At 36.9% G+C, this 25,536-nt stretch overlaps 1 long non-coding RNA gene across 1 annotated transcript; it reads right to left on the bottom strand.

Moving 5' to 3' along the window:
• Positions 1-10,113: 10,113 nt before the first annotated feature.
• LOC144199906 (uncharacterized) lies at positions 10,114-24,881 on the bottom strand. The gene is made up of 3 exons (XR_013327002.1): positions 24,593-24,881; positions 21,311-21,444; positions 10,114-10,282 (listed from the first exon to the last, which is right to left on the bottom strand). It is a non-coding gene; the product is annotated as an uncharacterized LOC144199906 (long non-coding RNA).
• Positions 24,882-25,536: the final 655 nt, after the last annotated feature.

Raw genomic sequence — 25,536 nt, 5'->3', positions numbered from 1 at the left:
GTCATTTTTGGTGATTTAAAGAATATTGAGCCGTATTGTGATGCAATCCATAATTCGGCAACCCAAAAAGTTCCAAATTATCATCATTAATTGCAGGCAAAAGATCCGCAAAAATTAATGTCGTATTGTGATGAAATCCATAATTCGCCACCCCAAAAAGTTCCAAATTATGGTCATTAATTGCAAGCAAAAGATCCGCAAAAATTAATGTCGTATTTTGATGAAATCCATAATTCGCCACCCCAAAAAGTTCCAAATTATCATCATTAATTGCAGGCAAAAGATCCGCAAAAATTAATGTTGTATCGTCATAAAATCCGTAATTCCTGACCCCAAAAAGTTCCAAATTATCATCATTAATTGCAGGCAAAAGATCCGCAAAAATTAATGTCATATTGTGATGAAATCCATAATTCGCCACCCCAAAAAGTTCCAAATTATCATTATTAAATGCAGGCAAAATATCTGCAAAAATTAATGTCACATTGTGATGAAATCCGAAATTCGCCACCCCAAAAAATTCCAAATTATCATTATTAATTGCAGGCAAAAGATCCGCAAAAATTAATGTCACATTGTGATGAAATCCATAATTCGCCACCCCAAAAATTTCCAAATTATCACCATTAATTGCAGTCAAAACAGGCAAAAACAACAAACCAACAGTAACAAAACAACAATTCACCCTAACTCACTTTTTGGCCCTTTCTCCCCGCCCCTTTTCCCAACCCTCACCCAATCAAATATCTTTAAATCCCAACTTGTTCCCAATACCCCGCGAGGGTCCACATATTTGCTCACAAACCAGGTCCCCGTGTAAACACCCGCGTACCCCCCCCGCGCGTGCACATTATAGACAATGGCTATTAGCGTGCGCACCTGTGCTCCCGCCTGCGCCGCCATGCTAATATCGTCTAAATCTCCACATAAGGTGCGCCTTCCACGGGGCTTACAGCACCATTTGCTCTAATAAATTCTTTTGGCAACGTTGTACGCAAGCTGCTTCCGCCAGAGCCCCGCGAGGCCCCCCGCAGGACGAGCAGGGGGTGGCCACGAGATGAGGATAAATTGTGGGTGGGGGGGATAGTCCATGCGGACTTGCTTGTCTAAAATCTTACAAATGGAAATGTTTGACAATTCTTTATCTTCATTTAGATGGCGGACATTGCTTGTTAGCCTTTGAATGGATTTAGTAGTAAACAAACTAGCTAAGCTAAAGTTGGACATTTGGCAAAGAAACTCGGATTCGGGGTAAACTTTTTCCAACATGGCAACATTTTGCAGTTTTTTTGGTTGGGTTTTTTTGGAGTGTCATGTACTTGAGATCTGTTTTGGTTCTGTAGAAGGTTTTGAGGATGTTTTTCTGTTGGTAGATTGCTAAAATGTCTTAATCTGAACCCGTCTTGGTCTAGTTCTTCATCCTCAGTCTGGTTCTTGGTCTTTTTCTGACTGTAGGATTGCTGAACTTGTTTCAGTCTTGGTCTTGGTTTGTTCTCAGTATTAGATTCTTGGTCCTAGTCCTAGTACTTTTGTCTTGATCAGGTCTCAGATTGCCAAAGAGTCTGTATTGGCATCTGTCTTGGTCTAGTTCTTTCTCTTGCAATGGTTTCAGAGAGCTAACTGTTTCTGTCTTGTTCTTTGTCTTTGGTTCTAAGATTTCTGAACGATTGTGAGGTTCTAAGTTAGGTCTTGGACCAGCAAAAGACTGCCATGTACCTGACTCTGTCTGGGTTTTTCTCTTTCCAGGTTTTGGACTTGTTTCTGTCTTGTTCTTGGTCCGGTCTACGACTACAAAAACTCTGTCTACATCTGAATTCTCTTGTTCCTTCTCAGGTCTTGTTTTGATCTTTGTGTGACCGTAAGATTCCTGAACTTGTTTCCGTCTTGGTCTTGGTTTGCCAAATGTTTCTGTCTGGATTTTGGTCTAGGTCCTCTTTCGGTCTTGATCTTGACCTTCTCTGAGACTGGTAAAAATACTTTTTCTTGTTCTTGTTTTTGTCTCAGACTGCCAAAAGGTTCTGTCTCGATTTTGGTCTAGGTCCTCTTTCGGTCTTGATCTTGACCTTATCTCAGACTGGCGCAATTCTTTTGTTCTTGTTCTTCTTGTTTTTGTCTTAGTCTGGTTTTGGACCACCTAAGCACAGTGTCTTAGTCACTGTCTAGATCTTGTGTTTGTCTTCTTATGATTGGTCTTTATTCCAACAGAACCCCAATACCAACTGAATCATCATAACTACCACTGAGTCAGAGACCCCTACTCCATTTTGTTGGGATCGGATATTTAGCTACACCACTCAGTTTCCAGGAAGTACCTCAAAACCCCCAAATATGTCGAAGGCCTCCATCTTCAAACTCCATCACGGATATGATCAGCCAATGAGAGGCTCATTACCACAGCGTTCAGAAAAGGGGAGGCGTGGGTTATGGAGGTACCGAGGCGTAGGGGTAGCACAGAAGAGGGTACCGAGGAGGGGGTGTCTTTAGAGGGGCTTACATGTTGACTAATAGAGGCGCTCCGAGGTATTTATTTCTTATTGTTCCTCCGGAAAGTCATTATAGCGCACCAGAGTGCCGCCTTCTTTCTGATCCCCAGCAGGGCGCACCAGAGTGATCACAAGCGGGGGGTGACTGTACTTGTTTGGCGGTGTGGGTATGTTTGTGTTGAATCCACTTCCCACTCCCACTCATCACGCCTACTCCACTTTGAGGGACAGGAGCATGGCTTTGAGGCATCTTCACACTTGTTAGAGTACACAAATTATCATAGTAGAGATATTATTATGGCAAAATTGTGAAAGTATGGGGAGTACTCCAGTTGCCATGTACTCGGTCAGGGTTGGAACTTTTTGGGGTCGTAAATTAAGGATTTCATCACAATACGACAGTTTTTGCTGATCTTTTGCCTGCAATTAATGACGATAATTTGGAATTTTTGGGAATTACGGATTTCATGACATTGTTGATTTTTTTGTACAGCATTTCTTGTAGTGGGGAGGAGCTATATGATGGAAGATTTTGTAAACTAAGATGGCTGATCTGCATATTTAAAAGTATTGTTTCAGTTCAGGCGTTTGTGTTTTTTTTTAATATCCGACAGTGGTGGTTTTTCGTTTTTGGTTTTCTTTTTTTTCCATATATAAGGCGCACTGGATTATAAGGCGCACTGTCTATTTTAGAGAAAATTTAAGACTTTTAAGTGCGCCTCATAGTGGTGAAAATACAGTAATTGCTATTGACTTCCAGCTATGAAGCACTCACTCACTACACAGTCACCTCTAGAGCCAGCCATTGTTGATGTTTTGGATTTTTTTGTATAAAATCTTGCAGTGGGGGAGGAGCTATATGATGGAAGATTTTGTAAACTAAGATGGCTGATCTGCATATTTAAAAGTACTGTTTCAGTTCAGGCGTTTGTGTTTTTTTTTTAATATCCGACAGTGGTGGTTTTTCCTTTTTGGTTTTCAGTTTTTTCCATATATCAGGCGCACTGGATTATAGGGCGCACTGTCTATTTTGGAGAAAATTTCAGACTTTTAAGTGCGCCTTATAGTCTTGAAAATACGGTACTTGTACCACAATTCTATTAAAATGACTGTATACCGTATAATACACATTTATATAGTATTTCACCAAACTTGACCAAAGTTTTGGTGCTTAAAAGGCGTATTAAACGGAGAGCACCTTCCCCGAATTTATGCGGCGTAATTATTCCATGAGTAACACCTGCACAACAAATTTGCCATTCAAATTTGCGAAGCTGATCAAACAACGGCGAAACACTGTCATTATTGGATGGTTGAAAACGAGGGGTGGATCTTTTTTTAAGCATTTTTTTCGTCTCTTTTTAGGGAATGGGGTTTTGAAAAAGAATTAACGATTGAGCTGGAAGCAAACTTCATTTTTATAGGTTTCGCACAACCCATTTCCCAAAGTGTATTTAACAAAAACAACAAGGTAAATTGCTTTTGAATCTCACCTGCTGGAAAAAAAATGAACCAAAAAAAAAAAAAACAATCATGTTGGCTTTGTTTTTCTTTGCCAATTACTTTTTGGGAAACGAGGATGACGGTAAATTGGGGCTAACGGGCCTAGTTGATGTAATCTCGTAATGGCTATAATCCTTGATGCATGAATAAAGATGGCCGCCGTCACCTGGCTTCTGGAGAGTGGTTATTTAAATCATTTTTTGGGATGATAAAATATTCATTTTGGTAAATGGTAAGTATATTAAATGTTTTTTTTGGGTAACAATGGCTTAAATAAGGGTGGGTCAATGAAAAGTATAAAATATATTGGTTGGTTTATACTAATTTTGAGCAAAAAATATTTTTTGAATAAATTATAGGACAACTATCCTATTAATTAAAGTTAATCTGAAATATGGAATTTCAAAATGTGGCTTTTTATAATAATTCTTGTGGTAGAAATGAAGTTTATTATTTTCCCACATGAAGAAAATACTTTAAACTGTCCTAAAAATTGCACTTGGGAATGAAATCTTAAATTTTTGACCTTTTAAAAAGAGGCTAATAAAATCTGAAATTTGGCAGGCGAAACGTTATATAAAAAAAGAGCTTTTATGTTTCATAAGATGTCTTTAAAAATGCGGTTCATTATCTGACATGGATGAAATATATGATCAAAGTAATGATTATTACGTGTAATGTCTCTATGAGCACTGGGCGGAGCATTACATATTTTATAGTGATTTGTTTTTCCCGTTAGTCAGTTTTAATGGCGGAGTATGTTCGCTAATACGAGAGAAATATATACTACTTCTTGTTCGTGCGTTATCCTATTGTGAGGACATTTGTGTGCATCATTTTCAGACTATTTTGAGGGGAATACTAAAGGAAACAACCCTCGATAGTTTGAGTCTGAAAGTCAGGGTGGAGGCGGGGCTAATAGAGTCAACCCGGGAGAAGAAAGGTATCAAAATGTCAAACAAAATTAGAATTAAATTTAGTGTAAGGTTAGATTAAATTTATTTTTGATAGTCTGCATCGTAATATAAGTTCATTTAATTTTTTTAATGTTATGTTACGAGCGCGTTGCCATGGGAAAAAAAACTACCTTCGGCAAAATCTGTCAAATTTTAGTACTATTAAACACATTTCAGTACTATTAACCCACTAGTTATTTGTTACTTTGTTAATAGATGGCGAATTACAACAAATTAAGTTTTTCCAATCTAATATCCTGTTTTTGGCGATTTTTTTTCAGACCGTTGGAACGAATTAATTAGTTTTTAGTCCATTTCTATGGGAAACATTTAGTGTAAGGTTAGATAATATTTATTTTTGAGTGTGTCTGCTTTGTAATCGTAAATTTCCTTTAAATTTGTTTATGTTATGTTACCAGCGCCTTGCCATGCAAAAAATACTCTCCCTTCCGCAAAATCTGTCAAATTTTAGTGCCATTAAACACATTTCAGTAGTATTAACCCACTAGTTATTTGTTACTTTGTTAATAGATGGCGAATTACAACAAATTAAAGTTTTTCCAATCCAATATCCTGTTTTTGGTGCTTTTTTCAGACTGTAGAAACAAATTAATTAGTTTTTAGTTCATTTCTATGGGAAACATTTAGTTTAAGGTTAGATTATATTTATTTTTGAGTGTGTCTGCTTCGTAATCGTAAATTTCCTTTAAATTTGTTTATGTTATGTTACCAGCGCCTTGCCATGCAAAAAATACTCTCCCTTCCGCAAAATCTGTCAAATTTTAGTGCTATTAAACACATTTCAGTACTATTAACCCACTAGTTATTTGTTACTTTGTTAATAGATGGCGAATTAGAACAAATAAAAATATTTTTCCAATCCAATATCCTGTTTTTGGTGTTTTTTTCAGACAGTTGAAACAAATTAATTAGTTTTTAGTTCATTTCTATGGCAAACATTCATTTAAATTACGAGTAAATCAACATACGAGCTCAGTCCCAGAACGAATTAAGCTCATATCTCAAGGTACCACTGTATTAGGACCGGTGTAGTCTACTTTAAAGCCAATCGGCGGTCTGGAACTCTGCATTTAATCCACGATTACCAGTGTCCCAATTAAACCTAATCTACGATTACAAAATGAAATATCTTTCCCCTGGCTGCCGCCAGATTATTCAAATCCCCGCTAGTGTAATCGTAGCGGCGCGTAATCCCGACCCGCCGCGTTTGCCATTCATACGCCCGCTCGTAAACAACCGGCGTGGGGGTGACGGCGTCAAACTTTGGTTTCCGATCATTAAAATATTAATAGCAGATTAGACGCCTTAATGTCGTCAAGTACAATAGTAGTCGCTTCGGCGCCTTTTATGGGCGGACGTAATCCGGCGCCGTTGACGACGCCGCTAACTTCTCGCTAAAACGTGTGACTAATGGCCGAAAAGCCGCAGCTTTGGGAGCGACGCCGCAAAGCGCCGAGATGGCGTTTGAACGCCACCTCAGGGTCGCCATCCCGTTTTGTTATAATGACATTAAGTGAGATTTAAGGACAGTGTGCGTGGGGTGATAAGGCAAAGCTTCCGGAATATTGACCAAAAAAATGGATGTGAACCCTTTTATGCAGGAATTATGTGGGTTTTTTGGGGTTCAGAACTGGGAAAGTGGCAATGAATGAACTTGAAATTGGATGTCAATTTACGTCAATGGCAGCCAATGGGTTAATAGTAGTGTAGATGTGATTATTTGGAGGTAATTTAACAGACTTCACTTTAAAATTATTACTATATTATTATGTTGTAATGATTATTCTGTTGTAAAATGTATGCTAACTAATGTCCTGTTTGAGTAAATTAATACCTATACATCTATACCTATACTTCTATACTTATACATATTATACCTATACTTCTATACCTATACTTCTATACCTATACATATTATACCTATACATATTATACCTATACATCTATACCTATACTTCTTTACCTATACTTCTTTACCTATACTTCTTTACCTATACTTCTATACCTATACACCTATACTTCTATACCTATACTTCTATACCTATTCTTCTATACCTATACATCTATACCTATACTTCTATACCTATACTTCTATACCTATACTTCTATACCTATACTTCTATACCTATACACCTATACTTCTATACCTATACTTCTATACCTATACTTCTATACCTATACTTCTATACCTATACTTCTATACCTATACACCTATACTTCTATACCTATACTTCTATACCTATACTTCTATACCTATACCTATACATATACATATACACATGAATGTTAATAAAAACTAATAAAATCAACATAAACCAATAATATAACTATTGTTGTTATATTCAATATATCATCATAAATTACTATACATTTAATAAAAATAATTGTGATACTTCCCACTTAAATTACTATACATTTACTAAAATTTAGTTAATTTTTTTCAGTTTTATAGCAAACACATCCGCCGATGTTGTTAAATTTGTTGGGCAGGTGTTACTCGTGGAATAATTATTTAATTATTCCACGAGTAACACCTGCCCAACAAATTTAACAACATCGGCGGACCGGATTAAAACACCTCACAAGCCACATCCGGCCCGCGGGCCGTAGTTTGCCCACTCCTGTGCTACTTAGTTCCTTCCTACTTCTCCCTCTTCCGTTTCCATTAGCCCACCTTCCTCATTTCCTTCATTTTCTTCTTCATCCTCCCTCATTTCATTCCATTCATTCTTCCCATCTTCATTCTTCGCCCCATCAAATCTCAACTAACAAGCGTATCTTCTCTTTTTCCGAAACGCCAATCACGCCGCGATTTCCTCTTCTTCCGCATCCCTCCTTTAATTTTCTTCCCTCCTTCCCAGAGGCTAAAAAAATTAATTCCTCCTCCTCCTCTCTTCTTTTCTCCTCCTCCTCCTCCTCCTCTTCTTCATCCTCCTCCTCTCTTTACACACTCGCCCTCTGGAAAAAGAAGTCGAAGGAGAACCTCTCCCCAAAGGGGGATGCGGCTTATATCGCATTTCATCCTCCTTTTCTCAAATCCTCCGATAAAACGTGAATGAAAGTTTCCGAATAAAAAGAGAGATTATTTCCCGCAGATACTAATATTAGTCTTTTGGCACGCCCGTCGACTCGCTATTGACGGCGCCGTTTAATCTCGCCGCGTCCTTTTGTAGCGACGGGATAAAAGAGGGGGGTTTGTTTTATATGTTCCCATACCTGCGAAAAGAAGCAGCTATTCATGTAGATGACTTATCAGGCCGCGGCAGAACCTCCCCTCCCTCTCCCCACGGCGATGAAAACGAGGAGGACGAGGAGGAGGAGGAAGGAGAAGTTGAATGGTTCCTGTTGGTTGGCACGTTTTAGCGGGATTCAACTTCCTACTCAAGTTTTGCGCTATTGTAGCGTCATCTGAGAGGACTGCTAACATTTATTCATTTATATGCCGGGAATAATACCGTCTAAATCAGGGGTGGGTAAACTTTTGGGCCTGGGGGCTATATTAACTTTAAAAATTTGACAGATGGGTCAGCACAAGATAGGATACATATAAAAAAGTGCATCCGTTAACAGTACATATGAAACATAAACAGAAAAAAAGGTTTTAAAAGTATTAACATACTCATCATTAAAGTCAAAAGTATAAAGTACAAAGTAAAGTCAAAAGGAATGTATTAAGAAATATTAAAATGTCATTTAAAAAACTATAGAGGGGCTGTAAAACACCAAAAACAAATAAGAGTGGACAGCACAAGATAGGATACATATAAAAAAGTGCCTCCGTTAACAGTACATATGAAATATAAACTAAAAAAAAGGACTGAAGTATTAACATACTCATCACTCATCATTAAAGTTAAAAGTATAAAGTACAAAGTCAAGTAAAAAGGAATGTATTAAGAAATAGTAATATGTAATTTAAAAAAAAGATAGAGGGGCTGTAAAACACCAAAAACAAATAAGAGTGGACTGAGCTACTGCCATTGGCTTTTGGGGGGGGGGGGAACATGCTCCAGCACCCCCTGTGAGCCTTGTGAGGATAAGTGGCTCAGAAAATGAATAACGAATGAACTGAAGGGCTAATAAGTATATTTGGATAAGAAATGGTCAATACATGTCAACTTATATGATTTTTTTTCGTATTTTATACGTTTTTTTGATCATTTTAAATTGTGTACGTTGTATAACAACTTTTGTACAGGATTTTTTAAAAGTAGGTTTTTGGTAAAAAAAAAATGTGGTCAAAATAGTCAATGAATAAACAAGAAAGGAAGGAAAAGGGAAACCGGGAAGTGTAAGAAAAACATAAAAAAGGCACAAAGTCAGGAAGTCATTAAAAACCAGCAAGAAAACACGAAACTAGTATAACTAAATTATCAAAAAATGGAGAAAAAAAACTAATACGGACTAAAAATATAGACAAAACTTTGCAAAAAAAAAACGGCAAGCGATCCACAAGAATGCAAAAAACATTCAAAAAAAGTTCCGCAAAACATTAACTAAGGGCTCAATCTGAATTTACACAACACACACCGAAAACCATGTGAGAATCCCAATCCAATTCCCGCTGTTCGTTTGACTCCACAAAAAACCAAGCTTTGACTCTTGAGCTAAAAGTTCAATCTTGAACTTTCCAACAGCCAAAGTGCTTAGTCTCCCCCCCCCCCCCCCCCCCCCCAAACAAACATGGCATGGTCACAAAAAGTAAGAAGCGGCTTGGGTTGGCCCCGACACAAAACCCACAAAACTCCCCAACTCTTATTTGAACAAAAGTAGCCGCGACAGTGTTAGCGCCACTAGCGTCATTCCTTTGTTTCCCCCTGCTCCAAAATCTCCTCCCCGACCTTCCCTGACCTCCATGATAATTCCCTAACCGCCTCCCTCATCCAAAAAACGTTCTTCTGATCTCCTCACGGTCACGGATGGTCCATCTCCGAACTTTGCCGCCACTCAAAGCTTAATTCTAACATCGTTCCTCCCCCAACCGTAGGAGAAGGGGGTTATTTTCCAACTTTTAGTCCGACCTTTGCCACTTTTGCATTACCGAGATTATACTACCATGAGCCAAGTGGCTTTTTAAAAAGAATTCTTAGTTTTTTGTGTTCCGAAAAGTCCGTTTTTTTGTCCGGCGACGTAGCGGTGACTTACCGAATCGGAGAAAAAAAACGGGGGGTCCGCCCGTTGCTGCCAAGCTTGACTTGGAGTGCACTTTCCCGATAAACAAAAGCACATCCGGGCTTGAGCTTCTCATTTCACACTATGTGCTTTGGCTTCGGGGCGCCGCTGTCCTGGCGTCCAAAAAGACGGCTCCAGTTGGCTTTCCTTAAACAACAACAACAAAAAACAAGATGCCACATGTGGAGGATTAGCTACCATCCTTCTTCATCCTCGGAGCGTTTGGCCCGCCCTACGCCTACCTTCCACGCGGAACCCGTCGCTAAACGTGGTCAGCTCGGGTTCCCCCACCCCTCTACGCCAGGCACTCGATTGGATTCGCACCTTCCGTGTCCAAGCCGACTGGGAGTAAAACCATGCCGGTGGAAATGCCTCGAGGCTAGAAAAAAAGCCAAGGCGATAATCTGTTTGGGAATGCCGGTGGAATTCCAAATACTCGGCGAGGTCTTTGATATTTGCTTAGGCGAAATTATTGTGAGTCATCTCGTGATGGAGGGATGGATAGAAAGTTTTGTTTTGAAGTTATGGTAAGTTATTTGGAAGTTAGGGAGAGTTTTTCCTGTTCTTTTTTGTTTGAGTTTTAGACCAAAGCAAGGTTTTACTTTTCTGGCAAATAATCGTAAGTTTTTGGACTATGTATTCCACCAAATAGGCAGAAAAAAATTACATATTTGGGGAGAATTGTTTTATTATAGGAGGTCAAGAAGTGATATCTCACATGAGGGAAAACTTATGGGTTTTGAATATAAGATTAGTCAAATTGTAACAATTTAGATCATGCAAATATTATTTTCAACTTTGTACAGTCATACCTCTACTTATGAATAATTCTACGTACGAAATTTTCAGGTTACGAAATCCTTTGTTGTATTTAATGCAGTGTTTATGTAAATTCTTCATTTCAAGTTTATTTAGATGTGTTTATGGGCATGTGTTCGTATGCTAACGTTAGCTTCTTCCTTATTGTACTGTACTACTGCATAAATAGTACGTTTTTGCATGCTTGTTATAAATTTTATTACATCAATAAATCCTTTTCTAATATTTTTTGTCTGTTTCTCGCATTTTTCATACAAAATCGAGAAACTGATCATTTTTTAAAGTTTTAAGTTGGTACTTTCTTGAGGACAATGGAACAAATTACGGAATTTACATATAAAGTACTACTCTACTTACCAAATAGTCAAGTTACGAAAAAAGTTCTGAAACCAATACATTTTGTAAGTAGACTGTCTTCGTAGGAGTCTGATATACGCAATTGCCACCAGAGGGCAGTACAAACCCCCCAAATCAATACGACTAAACACAATACTTTCAATACAAACCACTCCAATTAAAAGACCAATCAATCGACCAATTTTTCCTATCGAAATACATCTAGAATCAACTAAAGCACACAAACACGCTAACACCGCTACATTTCAACGTCCTCAAATGATCCCCTTGTTGCTAAACACCCATGCTAACACTCCCCGTACATATGGCGCATCAATAGCATAGAAACGTACGACCGACACGCGCCTAATGCACCCCCAATTACAAAACCAACAACCAGGATCTGACGACATTGGCACCCGTCAAGGCCCGAGCCGCTACGTACCAGAGCAGCGATTAGCATAGCGCCAGTTAGCCCATTCCGGCGCCCACCCGTCTCCAACCCCCACTCCGTCACCCCCCCGGCTGTCTCGGTGAACAGATGCGCCGCCCACTCGCAACAGTTGTACGCTCCCCGCGGTGGCCTAGTGGGAGACGCCGGGCCCCCAAAAGACGCTAGCTTGGCCACGTTTAGCGTACGCCTAGCGGAACGCTATTTACCCAAAATGCGGCACCTGCCGAAATGTTGGCGTGAGGAAATATTTGAGAGTTTTAGTGAACAAATAACAATTTATATTGTGTGAATAGTACGTGTCAGAATTGATTAAGGGGGGGTGGATTGCAAATGGAGGCTAATTTAAGCGGCTAATAATAAACAGGCATGTACTAATAACGCTTAATGAACGCATTTACAGAAGAAGTTGGTTTTAATGCAATAGTTGGTTTTAATTGCTTTTTAATGGAACGCTATGAGGAGGATGTCGCATAACTTTCATTTATTTTTTATAATACGTAATATTGTCTTGATAGAACTTTATTCATCTCACTTGGGGAGATTTTATATATTAAAGCAGTATAATGGAAAATAAAGAAGGTTGGGAAATGATGGGGAATAAATCAAATGAAATGTATTAGCTGGGACAAATATTATTTGGGATTGTTTTTATGATTATAATGAGTAGGAAGGGATGATTTATTATTATTAATGTTGGGAACTAAAAGAATGGCTTTGTGTTTGTTAGAGAAAAATCTGAATACATAAATATATTTTAATACTAAGACTATGCTTCTTAAATTAAATAAAAACATCCCTAATTCTATTTTTAAATAAAGATATTTTATGTTTGTTATGATTGACAATTATAACTTCAAAATCAAAATATTTGAGAAAATAATAATAATAGTTGCAATAATAACAGTGAAAATGACAATAATTTATCATCCAAATAAATAAAAACATAAAAAAATATATTTGCTGGTGAAAAAAAATAATGCAACAAAATGGTATTTAATTATCTTATAATATATTTATCATTGGTATTTTAAATTAATATGTAATGCAAAAAATTACCTAATGTACTGAAAATATTTCATAAAATTTAATACATCTAAATATATAAATAATAAATATATAATATTTTTTTATAAATCCTTGTAACGGACCATAAATATATTTCATATGTTACGATTGACAATTATAATTTAAAAATATAAATATTTTAGAGGAAATAACAATAATAGTTGTAATATAACAGTGAAAATCACAATAGTTTATCCACCAAAAAAATAAAAACTAAGTAAAAAAAAATATATATATATATTTGCAGGTGAAAAAAATAATGCAACAAAATAGTATTTAATTATCTTATAATATATTAATTATTGGTATTTTAAATTAATATAAAATGCAAAAAAATTACCTAATTTACTGAAAATATTTTATAAATTTCAATAAATATAAATATATATAATAAATATATTATATTTTTTAAATAAATCCACATAAAAGACCACAAAAATATTACTAAAAATATTCCTCCTTAATTTTCCGTCTAACTTAGCTAACTATGGTTATAATATAAAATACATATTTCTGAATGCCAATATTTTCCCAACTATGACAGACTGAACGATATATGATGCCCTTCTTTGTTTTACAGATTTGACAGTATTGCAAGGCACTTCCCTGTTGACTGGATTTAGAATGGGGGGTCCGCCCGGGGGGTGCTTTTCCATTGATTGTCATGTAAAGTACAGTAAATCTCCAATAAACAGCCGAATGATTGGCATCCCATAATGATGTTTCGGGAGGTGCAAAAAAAAGGGCTCCATTTGAACCCACAGCTTGCCACCAGCCCGAAAAATCAACATTTGGCAGAAGGACTTTGCCCCCAAATTCAAGTGTCAACACGCTGAGTCAACAGTAGCTGATCTGGGAGCAGCTCGGCTGCCGTCTGGACAAAATTAAGACCCAAAAAAATTGAGACTGGGGGGGTAAGGAGGGAGTTTTGGAGGGGGGTTTAAAATCTTTTTTTTTTTGATTGGCGTGTCTGAAAAAGTAGAGACGTCTTCGCTTTCCTTTCACAAAACTGCTTTTGTTCGACAACCTGGAGCCAAGATGGCCGCTTGATCCTCCGACATGACATCCTCTGTTTGTTCATGTAGAATACGTCTTAGCGTTTCTATTGTATAGACAAGTCATTCTCAAAGTTTGCTTGTGTGGGCTCCTTCTAGTGGTGAGATGTAAAAAGAATCACTCAAATGCATTAATATCTTCATTCGTTGGTTGTGCTAAGAAGCGCTTATCCTCACTAGGATCTCTTGGCCGACTATTTAAGTTTAAGTTTGATTTATATGATATTATTTTTGATGTATATAAGTGTGTGTATATGAATATATGTATATTTGTGTATGTGTATAAGTGTATAAATATATTTGTGTATGTGTATATGTGTGTGTATATGTGTATATGTATGTGTATATGTATACGTGTATGTGTATATGTATATGTGTATATGAGTATATGAATATATACTCATGTATAGAAGTGTATGTGTATATGTGTATAAGTGTATATGTATAGAAGTGTGTGTATATGAATATATGTATATTTGTGAATGTGTATATGAGTATATGAATATATATATATGTATAGAAGTGTGTGTATATGAATATATGTATATTTGTGAATGTGTATATGTGTATGTGCATATGTATACGAGTGTATGAATATATGTATATATGTATATATGTATATGTGTATATGTGTATATGTGTATATGTGTATATGTGTATATGTGTATATGTGTATATGTGTATGTGCATATGTATACGAGTATATGAATATATGTATATATGTATATATGTATATGTGTATATGTGTATATGTGTATATGTGTATATGTGTATACGTGTATACGTGTATACGTGTATACGTGTATACGTGTATACGTGTATACGTGTATACGTGTATACGTGTATACGTGTATACGTGTATACGTGTATACGTGTATACGTGTATGTGTATATATGTGTGTATAAATATGTATGTGTATATATGTATATATGTATGTTTAAATATGTGTATATGTATATGTGTACATATGTATGTGTACATATGTATGTGTACATATGTATGTGTACATATGTATATGTGTACATATGTATATGTGTATATATGTATGTGTGTATATGTAGATGTGTATATTGTATGTGTATACGTGTCGAAGAGCCAGAAGGGAGTTCACATATGCTAATTGTCATTGACTTCTAGGTATGAAGAGAAGCTAATTTAGCACTCTTTTGGAAGGGAACTTACACAGTCACCTCTAGAGCCAGCCCTAGTCGATATCCACCTAAGAATTTCTCTTGCGACAACAGTAGAGTTGTGCAACATCTTCCCTCAAATGAAATCGCCGACATTGGCTAACGTCGGCTGGGATGCCCGAGGGCGCGTTCTGCGTGGGCCGATAGTGCGGCGGCGGGTGGGCCGAGGTGGGCCCGCGGGGGAAGGGTTGGCGCGTCGGAGGCCGGGACCGGCCGCCTGCTCTCCTGGCATTTTGGCAGCGTCAGGCGGGCGAAAGCGCGTCTAAGCTGGTTTACTCGATTCCAATACGGGCGCTCTTGGCGCCATCTTGATCGCCAGTTGGGAAAATGAGATCCCACCAATTGGTTCCACGTTGACTGACTGCCATTGACGCCCATAGACATCCAATCCATTGGAACTGGGAGGACTGGAAACAATGGAATGGGTAGTCGTAGTACCGTATTTTCACGACTATAAGGCGCACCGCATTATAAGGCGCACCCTCAATGGATGACATTTTTTCCATATATAAGGCGCACTGCACTGTATTATAAGGCGCACTGCACTGTATTATAAGGCGCACTGTATTATAAGGCGCACTGTATTATAAGGCGCACTGTATTATAAGGCGCACTGTCTATTTTTGGAGAAAATTTTAGACTTTTAAGTGCGCCTTATAGTGGTGAAAATACGGTAATTGCTATTGACTTCCAGGTATGAAGCACTCACTACTTTACAGTCACCTCTAGAGCCAGCCATTGTTAATGTTTTGGATTTTTTTGTATCAAATCTTGCAGTGGGGGAGGAGCTATATGATGGTAGATTTTGTAAACTAAGATGGCTGATCTGCATATTTACCAGTATTGTTTCAGTTCAGGCGTTTGTGTTTTTTTAATATTCGACAGTGGTGGTTTTTCCTTTTTGGTTTTCAGTTTTTCCCATATATAAGGCGCACTGGATTATAAGGCGCACTGTCTATTTTGGAGAAAATTTAAGCCTTTTAAGTGCGCCTTATAGTCGTGAAAATACGGTAGTAATAGTAGTAGTAGTAATACTGGTTTCCTGTTAAGTCAAGTGTACTGTCATTCCCAAGGTTTTATTTTCGAGTTTGGTGTTGAATGAATGGACTCCCAAAACAACAGGCGGCTGATTATCGGGGCGATAGGTCGGACGACGTGACCCCGATTCGTCCCCAAGACACAATATGGACATTATGTGAGGCACGACAAAGTCTATTGACGTGGTCACAATAAAAGTCCCACGAGGACGTTGATGGAATTTTGTGATAAGCGCTAAAAATCCCCCTCAAATGCTGTTGGAAAAGGCAAGAATTCATTCGGACGAGTGGAGGAAGTGAACTGCGGCAACAGGTGGCGCTGGCATTAGAGCGGAGATTAACTTTTTAAATGATTTTGATTGGGAGAGGCAAGCATTTTTTTTTAAATAAAGTAAATAAAAGGATCATTCAGATTGATTTGATTAGTTTATATTGGATATGATCGATAGTAAGAAAATAAAATGGCCTTGACTATCAAATATTTATAATAGAAATGTACTATGACAGTTTGGTATTGATTAAAATTGGTGTTTATATTTTTAGGCAATATTTTGTGGGGCAAAATGTTGTATTTTTAAAAAAAAAATTATTTGGTTATGTTATATATATATTATTTTTTACTGTTATGGGTAAAGGTTGTTGCTAGGGAAAAATAGATGGCGCTTTCTAGTATTTTTTGAGTTTACGGTCCATTTTAGGTGAAACTTTTATTAATAAATAAAAAAGTTGGGTAGAAAAAGTACTTTTTTGGTCATGAAATGTTTAAAAAATTGAGTACATTATTTTTCAAGGAAATAAACCGGTATTTTCGAGAAAAAAGCGCATTTTTTCAGGAACGAGTCGAACTTTTTGCATGTTTTTTTACAAGCTAGCTAGCCGCTAGCCGCTAGCACGTTCCCAAGCTAATGCCGATCCCTGACATCAGTTCCTGCTAATTTAATTGCGGCAAACGCGGTCTCAACCACATAAATTCACAGACATCACCATATCCGAGCAGATTAGACCGGCATAGCAACAACTCCAGACTGAAACCTGATTGGCCCAAAAAGAATAACACATCCTACTGTACTGTATGTCAATATAACCCCAAAACATCCTTCTTTTTTGCACACCTCCAGCTATTACACAACTTGTTGAATGCTTTACATGTTTTTTTTTCCACAAGCTAGCTAGCCGCTAACCGCTAGCACGTTCCCAAGGCGATACCAATCCCTGGCATCGGTTCCTGCTAATTTCATTGCGGCGAGCGAGGTTTCATGGAGGAGGCCCATTTATTAGAGATTGCTTTTAGTCTAATTCAATTTTCTTCCTATTTTTTTAAACTTGTTTATTTCCGTGCCGAAAGTCCGGCTGAGGAAAAGCCAGGCCTTATTTCCCTCGTTAGCCGAAATAATGGGCGTAATAGCAATAATGGCATTTAATGCAATCAAAGGCAGAGACGCGGCCCATCAATGTCGGTGGGAAAATATACAAGCGACTCTGCACATCATTCTGGAGCACTTAAAGGGGGCGGGAAGGGCGGCGTGGATCACGTCGTAAAAAAAAACAGATTGGATTTCATGCATTCGAACTTAGCGGCCATTGATAAACATTGTAAGAATTTTTGTAAGTGAGTTTTTTCATGTTTGATGCGAGATATGGTTTATTATTTTCTTGGATTTCATTCATAGATGTCAAAATAAGTCTTGTTTTGCGGTTTATTTGATTATCTTTGCTTTATTTTTGAAATAAATGACCTTATTGGAGGCATTTTCTTGCGTTATGGCGTTTCGTCTTGTTCAGTTTGCATTTTTGTGAATGGCAAGTCTAATTTGTGCGCATATAAGCCGTACTCTTGATTCAGTCAGTTTTTTTTTTTGTTAAAAATACGGCTTATATGCGAGAAAAGTCGGTAAGCAAAAAAAATGCAAGTTCTCAACTCGATTTCATGTGGGCCGGACCATTTTAGATTTTTTTTTTTTATAAATGGATTTAAAAAACTGGATTAAAATCCCTGAATATTCAGTTTTTTTAATAGATCTAAAACAATGTTTATTTTAGCTTTTTTAGACATATTTTTAGATTTTACAAAATGATTTTTGAACTAAAAACAGGAAAAAATTGATTAAAAAATGACAATAATTGATTTAAAAGGAGGAAATCAGGAAATTTAATATATATCTATACTCTACGTTTAAATTTGATCCTAAAACAGAAAATTGGCACTCATCATTTACTTTCCCGGGCCACACCAAATGATGCGGCGGGCCAAATTTGGCCCCCCGGGCCGCCACTTTGACACAAATGCACTAGAGGGAAACATAAGCTAACTGAGGGGTTTCCAGCAAGTATACATCAAGTATACTTATTCATGTTGCTAGGACAGAAAACTGCTTTGTTTCGACTTTAAGACTTTTTTCAATCCACCAAATTCTGTCAATCAATGAAATTTTGAAAATTGATAGTTTGCTTTCTTAACTTTACAACTCGATACAAGCCCTGAAATTTAAAATCTAAACTTCCCGCAAAAGTTCTCTCCACGTGTTTAATTGATGCGCTTAATTACAACGCCACCGCGCCTACGAGACGAGACAAAAACGTACAACTTTTTCCATTTGGGCCTTGTCCGGGCCGCTTACATGAATTTTAATTGCGGCCCATGTTGACAGACACACATACCCGCCTTCCCTGGGGTGTAAAAATTTAAAATCAACTAAGTAAGAAAGAAAGTCTGGCTAAATGGGGTGACGGCGTAAAGGGAGGGAGGACGGGAAAATGAAGAGGCGAGCGAGACGGCGGCGGCGGCGACGGGAGGCTTTTGAATTCCCCAAAGGTGGTTGATTATTCCGCGCTAAAAGGAAGCGTGAGCCGACGCGTGGCATTAAAACGCTCGCCGCGACGCCAAGACCAGATGTTGCCGCATGCTTTATTTATGCTAGTGTGGACCAAAAAACAGTCGCCGGCTTCATTCCTTTTTGGCCCACTGCAATAAAAAACAGGTTTTCGGGATGGCCATGTTTTGATACAGGCTAAATTCTTCAAAATTTTGAGGAAATATATTTTTGGAGGGAAAAGGGTGAACTGTGATGACGTTAGTTGCCGGGGACATTGGAAGCAGATATTTTTTAGAGAAATTATTGGGGAGTAAAAGTACTTTTTTTTTAAATACAAGGATATTTTTGCGGAAAAATCACATGATGTTATGGTCAAAAAGTACAAAAAGATATATTTTATTGCTTGAAATAGAAGTTTTTTTTGGGGGGGGGGGGCATAGGCGGATATGTGATGACGTTAGTTGCCGGGGACATTGGAAGCAGATATTTTTTTGAGAAAAATTAGTGGGGAGTAAAAGTACTTTTTTTTTTAATTTAAGGATATTTTTGAGTAAAAAATCACATGATGTTGTGATCAAAAAGTACAAAAAGAATAGAATTTATTGCTTGAAATAGAAGTTTTTGGGGGGTTGTAATGAATAAGCATTTTTCTTACTGTACAAATTACTGCAAAAATACTTGTATAACTTCAGAAGTACATATTTTCATTCTTTAAAAAAGTGTGTTTGTGAAAGTTGAAAAATAATATATTTTTTGGTTTCCCAAAATAAGTAAATTGAAACAAAATAATTTTGCAGTAAATATAAAAGGCAATCTAATCCTTAAATGCTATTTTTAGGCAACCTAATTCTTGAGTTATTTTTTTTTAGAGGCGGGGCCAAAAATAAAACTTTTTCCTTTTGTTTGTTATTTTAAACCCAATTTTCACCCAAAAAATCTGAAAACCTACCTTTTTAACAGTAAACATTTTGGTTTTAAGCAAAATGACATGCTTAGAATATACAAAAAAAAATCAAATTAAATTCTTCAAAAAACATCTGGTTCCTCTCAAATCAGATATAATTTTTATTGAAATTTTTTTAAATATTTTTTCCATATCTTTTTAATGTCTTTCCAATTTTTTTGACTTTTTTTGACTTTTTTTGACCAACTTTCCAACAATAATGACTTATCCACACACACTGTGGCATTATGGGTAAAAAAAAAAAAATCCACCAAACAGTAGCATCTTGTATTCAGCCAAATCTACCCGAATTGCCTCGCTTTTGTCTCCAGGTCGCTAATCGTCGTGGCCAGCGAGCTAATTGCCAGAGCGCTAACGACGAGCGTGCTAATAGGCCGGCGTCTGTCGCACGTGATTGTTTTCGACCGGTCGTCCTATTTTTTTATTTTTTTGCCGGTCCGGTCCGGGGGAAATGAGAGCAAAACATCTCTTCTCTAATATCTACGGCGCAGGCATCAACATGCTTTTGCGCGAAATGAATTAGCGCTAATTAAAAATCAACAGAAATGAGCATGCAACACTCTGTGCCCCATTAATATTTGAACCAGTAGCGGCAGCGGTAATTAAAGCGCCACTTTCTCTTCTTCTCAATCCGGCTGTCCGCCGATAAAAACAAAATGGAGAAGAATACAGGTGCGCCACCCGTCAACAAAATCTAGACGATGACGGATCGATATCATCCGTCATTGTTTAGGAAATGCGAAGCCAAAAAAAACAACACGATCCATTAAGAAGTCAAAGAATTTAAAAAAAAATGCATTTTTGACAAAAAAAAAATTATTGTGCCGTATTTCCGGACTATAAGTCGCACTTTTTTTCTAATAGTTTAGCTGGATCTGCCACGAATACTCAAGTGTGACTTAGTATAGTATTTTCTCGCATATAAGACGTATTTGAAACAAAAAAATATTGATGACTGAATCGTTCTCGCATATAAGCCGTATTTGGAAAAAAAAACTAAAAATGATGACTGAATTGACGGTATTAAATTAGAGTTGACAAAGCAGTTTTCTGTCCTAGCAACAACAGAAATCAGTATACTTGATTTATACAAGCTGGAAACTCCTTACTTATTTTACATTTCCCTCCAGTGCATTTTTTTATGCTTACCGATTTTCTCGCATATAAGCCGTATTTGTAACAAAAAAAAAAATGACTGCATCAAGGGTACGGCTTATATGCGCACAAATTAGACTTGACATGCACAAAACTGAAGAAAATGCGGCCGATAAGTTCATTTATTTAAAACTACAGAAAAGATAAACACATAAAACGTTAAGCAAAATTAATTTTGACGTCTATGAATGAAATTCAAGAAAAAAAATAAACCCTACCTTGCAAAAAATGTGAAAAAACTCACTTACTTGTGCCTCCTATGGCTCAATTGGCGTTGCCATCTTACCTTTTAAGCATGCTCTGATTGGCCAGATGCGTTGATAGATGTTTTTGTAGTGTTTATCATGTCAGCACATCCCAATAGTTGTTAAGGGGGATTGAAGGTCTTGTGCTCGAGCATTAAAATATCAGTCTTGATACCTGCGTAATGTGTATCTCATGTTATTATTGCACCCAGTGACTTGGTGAATACTAGACAGTTACGGACACACTTCCTGGTTGTACTGCTCACATGACTTCCTTTTAGAATTTGTCTAACTGAAGGCAACGCCCTTTCAAAATCCGCAATGCAGCAATCAATTTATAGAGTATCTCAAAAATACCAAACGGGGCAAATACAGTCAACCCGGGAGAAGAAATGTATCAAAATTTATGACAAAATTAGAATTAAGTTTAGGGTAAAGTTAAATTAAATTTATTTTTGAGTGTGTCTGGATCATAATCCAAGTTCATTTAAAAAAAAATGTTATGTTACCAGCGCGTTGCCGTGCAAAAAGCAAAAATCTGTCTAATTTTAATAATATTAAACACATTTTACTACTATTAAACCACTAGTTATTTGTTACTTTGTTAAAAAAATGGCAAATTAAAACAAATAAAAATGTTTTTCCAGTCTAATATCCTGTTTTTGGTGTTTTTTTCAGAGGGTTGGAACAAATTAATTAGTTTTTAGTTCATTTCTATGGGTTCATTTTAGTTACAAGTAATTTGACATACGAGCTTAGTCCTGGAACGCATTAAGCTCATATCTCAAGGTACCACTGTAATGTTTTTCCAATCCAATATCCTGTTTTTAGTGTTTTTTTTTCAGAGGGTTGGAACAAATTAATTAGTTTTTAGTTCATTTCTATGGGTTCATTTTAGTTACAAGTAATTTGACATACAAGCTTAGTCCTGGAACGCATTAAGCTCATATCTCAAGGTACCACTGTAATTAAATTCTGCAAAAATGTAAAATTTGGGTTTTCAGAGAAGCTATTTGTCTAAAAAAAAGTGGAGATTTGTATCATGTCTAAATTCTGAGAGTGAAAATATGACGTAAAGGCAACGTGACTATTCTTGACGGCTTTCAATGGCAGGAAAAGGAAAGAAACAAAAGGCGTTATCAGGACGTGCCGGCGGGTCAACAGCTGAGCCAAAATGGCGTCACTGCGTCTCAAGAGTCATTTTCTATAGACGGCTGACTTTTTTTTTTAGAGAGTGAGAAAAGCGGCCTCTTTTTTTCCCGGAGATTTGGAAACGTATATTTTCTTTTCGCTTTGCGCCACGGGCCATCTGTCGGCGCGTCGCGGTGATCCCGGGATTCGAACGCGTCCCGTTAACTCCCAGGTGCGAACGCGCTTGGGCTAAATCCCGCCGTCTATCCGTCAATAAGGTTTCAAATATTGCCGAGGTTTAACGACATTTAGGAAAATCAAAGATGGAGGCTCAGAGGGATTCTGCGCGAAAAAAAAAACATTCTGGAAAAAAAATGAGAAATTAAAATGGCGGTGCCAACAAAGTGTTTTAAAAGGGAACGGAAGGTGGCGCCGTACTCGCTATGTTTTTGGATGTCATTTTTAGGGCTGACGGGAATTTAGATTTGGGGTAAAATGGATATAATTATGAAAATATCATGAATAATTTTGCCTGTTTTGGCATATTTTGACATATATTTTGTATATGATCTGCTTATTTTTTTAAGTATATATTGTTCAAGAATACATAATCAAAACTTATTTTTTAAGTCGTTTTAGATCTTTAAAATTAACACATGAATTAATAAGGGAAAATAAAGAATGAAAAATTATTAGGTTTTGACAAAAAAGTCCTCTAAGATTAGATTTTTAAAGAAAACGTATTGCGTATTTGGCATATTTTGGTTAAAAAAGTTTTTTTTTATTTGAATTTCAGAAAATTATGTACAAATTATGTTTTATTTTATCATATAAGCACATGTTTGTGCTTTTTTTTTGTTTAAATTTAATTAATTCATTTTCTGAACTACATTATTCTCACTAGGGTCACAGGGGTGCCGGAGCCTATCCCATCTGAGAAACCCCACACAGGCCCAGGAAAAATGCAAAAACTCCACACAAGTGGACTAACCTGGATTTGAACCCGAGACCCCAAAGCTGCGAGCCCAATTTGCTAACCACTCTTCCACCGTGCCGCCTGATTTAAAATAGTTTTCTTTAAAACACTCTTTTTACACAAAATAATGTTCTTAAAACAGTTTGACCATTGCTTAAACTTAAAGTCTCTTAATTCTATAAAAAATGCAAGTCATTGTTGTCTTTACTTCACAAAAAGGTTATTTCGGGGGACAGAATAATAGTTTTTTTCAAGACAGCCATATTTTGTGTAAAAAAACGAGATAGTACAAATACAGATCCAAAAAATAATGCGCACGAGACATGAGAGCACTTTTGAGGGGCCTATAAAACCGTTATTGCAAACACAAGTGGCACCTGAACGCACCGCGTTGTCGAGTCTGTTTTGGTCCACGCATAAGTGGCCACGGTACGTTTTAGTGGCGCTACCAAAGAGCGGCGAGGAGAGTTCGGGGTTCAACGAGCGACCAAAGGACAACAGCTGTTAGTCATGTGTCAGCGCACGCACCCACGTTTTTGCAGAATATAATTTTATGGCCTTTTACGTGCAGTTACAACTCGCTCATCTTTTTTAACCCTTGATGGCACCATATGTCCTATGAGTTTTGACGGAAAAGGGGTGGGGTTGCTTGTTCAATCCGGGATGTTTTTAAGAGGATTTTTGTTGTTTTGGGCAAAATGTAGTTTTTGGGCAAAAACTGTGTTAAACTATTTTTACAACATTTTAAAAATGCTGTTTAACTATACAATTCCAGTACTAAATTTGATTACTGTTATTGATTATGATAGTTTTATTCCTGATTTTTTTTTTTGTTTTGGGGGCTCTTTTTGCAGTTTTTAATGTTTTTGTGGGTTTAGCATTTTAAAAACAACTTTTATCCCCTTTAAAATATATCATGATGGAAGCCATTGAATATAAACAGGATTTTCTTCAAATCCAATTTTTGTATGGGTCATTTTGGGCAAAAAAAATCGGTTTTTGAACGATATATCGACTATTGGGGGAGCTTATCAATACCGTATAGGCACACATGCAATACTCACTATGGCCACACATCAGCAAAGCGCCTGGCAAGCATTCAACCTTACAGGTGTATTAATAATGTCATGATCCTCAAATGTAATGATTCATATCCATAAATAAAACATCTTAATAAATATCATTAGAATATGAACAGATCTGACTTAAATCTTACCTTATTTGTCACGATGTTTCTGCTGAATGATCAGCTTGAGGCTTGCAATTAGTTTGTGTAGATCTCTATTGCGAAACTCGCTTCCAACTTTAGCCTCGCTGCACGTTTTGCAAAGTATAGCTTTTACAATCGAAAAAGTAAAGATGATCCCCCGATTCACTGCTTCTTCTTCTTTTTGCACATATTACGATAGCCATTGCTTAAACTTAAAATAGCCGCAATTGTTTGTAATTTTGGTTTGTGAAGTGGACGTGTGGCGTCCACCTTAGCAAGTTAGCATTAGCGTCACTCAACTCCTACAGTCAATGCCGTGATTGGCTGCGTTACGTCACGAGTCATTACGTCGTCTGTGATTGGCTGGATCCCTGGCACAGCAAAATGATGCGGAAAAAAGTTTTATATTTTTAAATACGTATATTAAATTCAGCGTTATTGTTGTCATTAAACAAGTATAATTAACATAAAGTGAAGAATTAACAACATAAAAAAATACATAATCAAAAAATAAAAACGATTTACAACAAGTAAATAACATGTAATTTTGTACTATTTCCAAGGGGTTCAGGCATTAAAGGGGTTTAAAGAAAAAGCACCAATAAAAAGGTTTTTAAAAAATCTTGCAAAATCAGAAAAATACAAAAAAATTGTACAAAAATACATTATTTATGTTTTGTTTTTTTAACTTCTTGTTGTAAGAATGTACTTGTATTATATTTGTATTTATTGTGTTTTAGGACTTCCAGGAGAATGAGATGGTTAATCTAAAGGGGCTATCCTTAATAAAATTCAAATATAAAAAATAAAAAAAGCCTTCAGGGATCAAAAGATGGTTTCTGCCGTGCCTCCCGGGCAAACCAGATTGGACACATATGGCAGAGAATGGGTTAAGAAGACTAAATTTCCATTGAAGTGATGATGGAGTGCAGGCCTACCAGAAGGTGCAT

Source organism: Stigmatopora nigra, chromosome 7 (genome assembly GCF_051989575.1).
Source record: "Stigmatopora nigra isolate UIUO_SnigA chromosome 7, RoL_Snig_1.1, whole genome shotgun sequence".
NCBI lineage: Eukaryota > Metazoa > Chordata > Actinopteri > Syngnathiformes > Syngnathidae > Stigmatopora > Stigmatopora nigra.
Note: the sequence above shows the minus strand (reverse complement) of the source record. Positions and strands in the feature narration are given on the sequence as shown.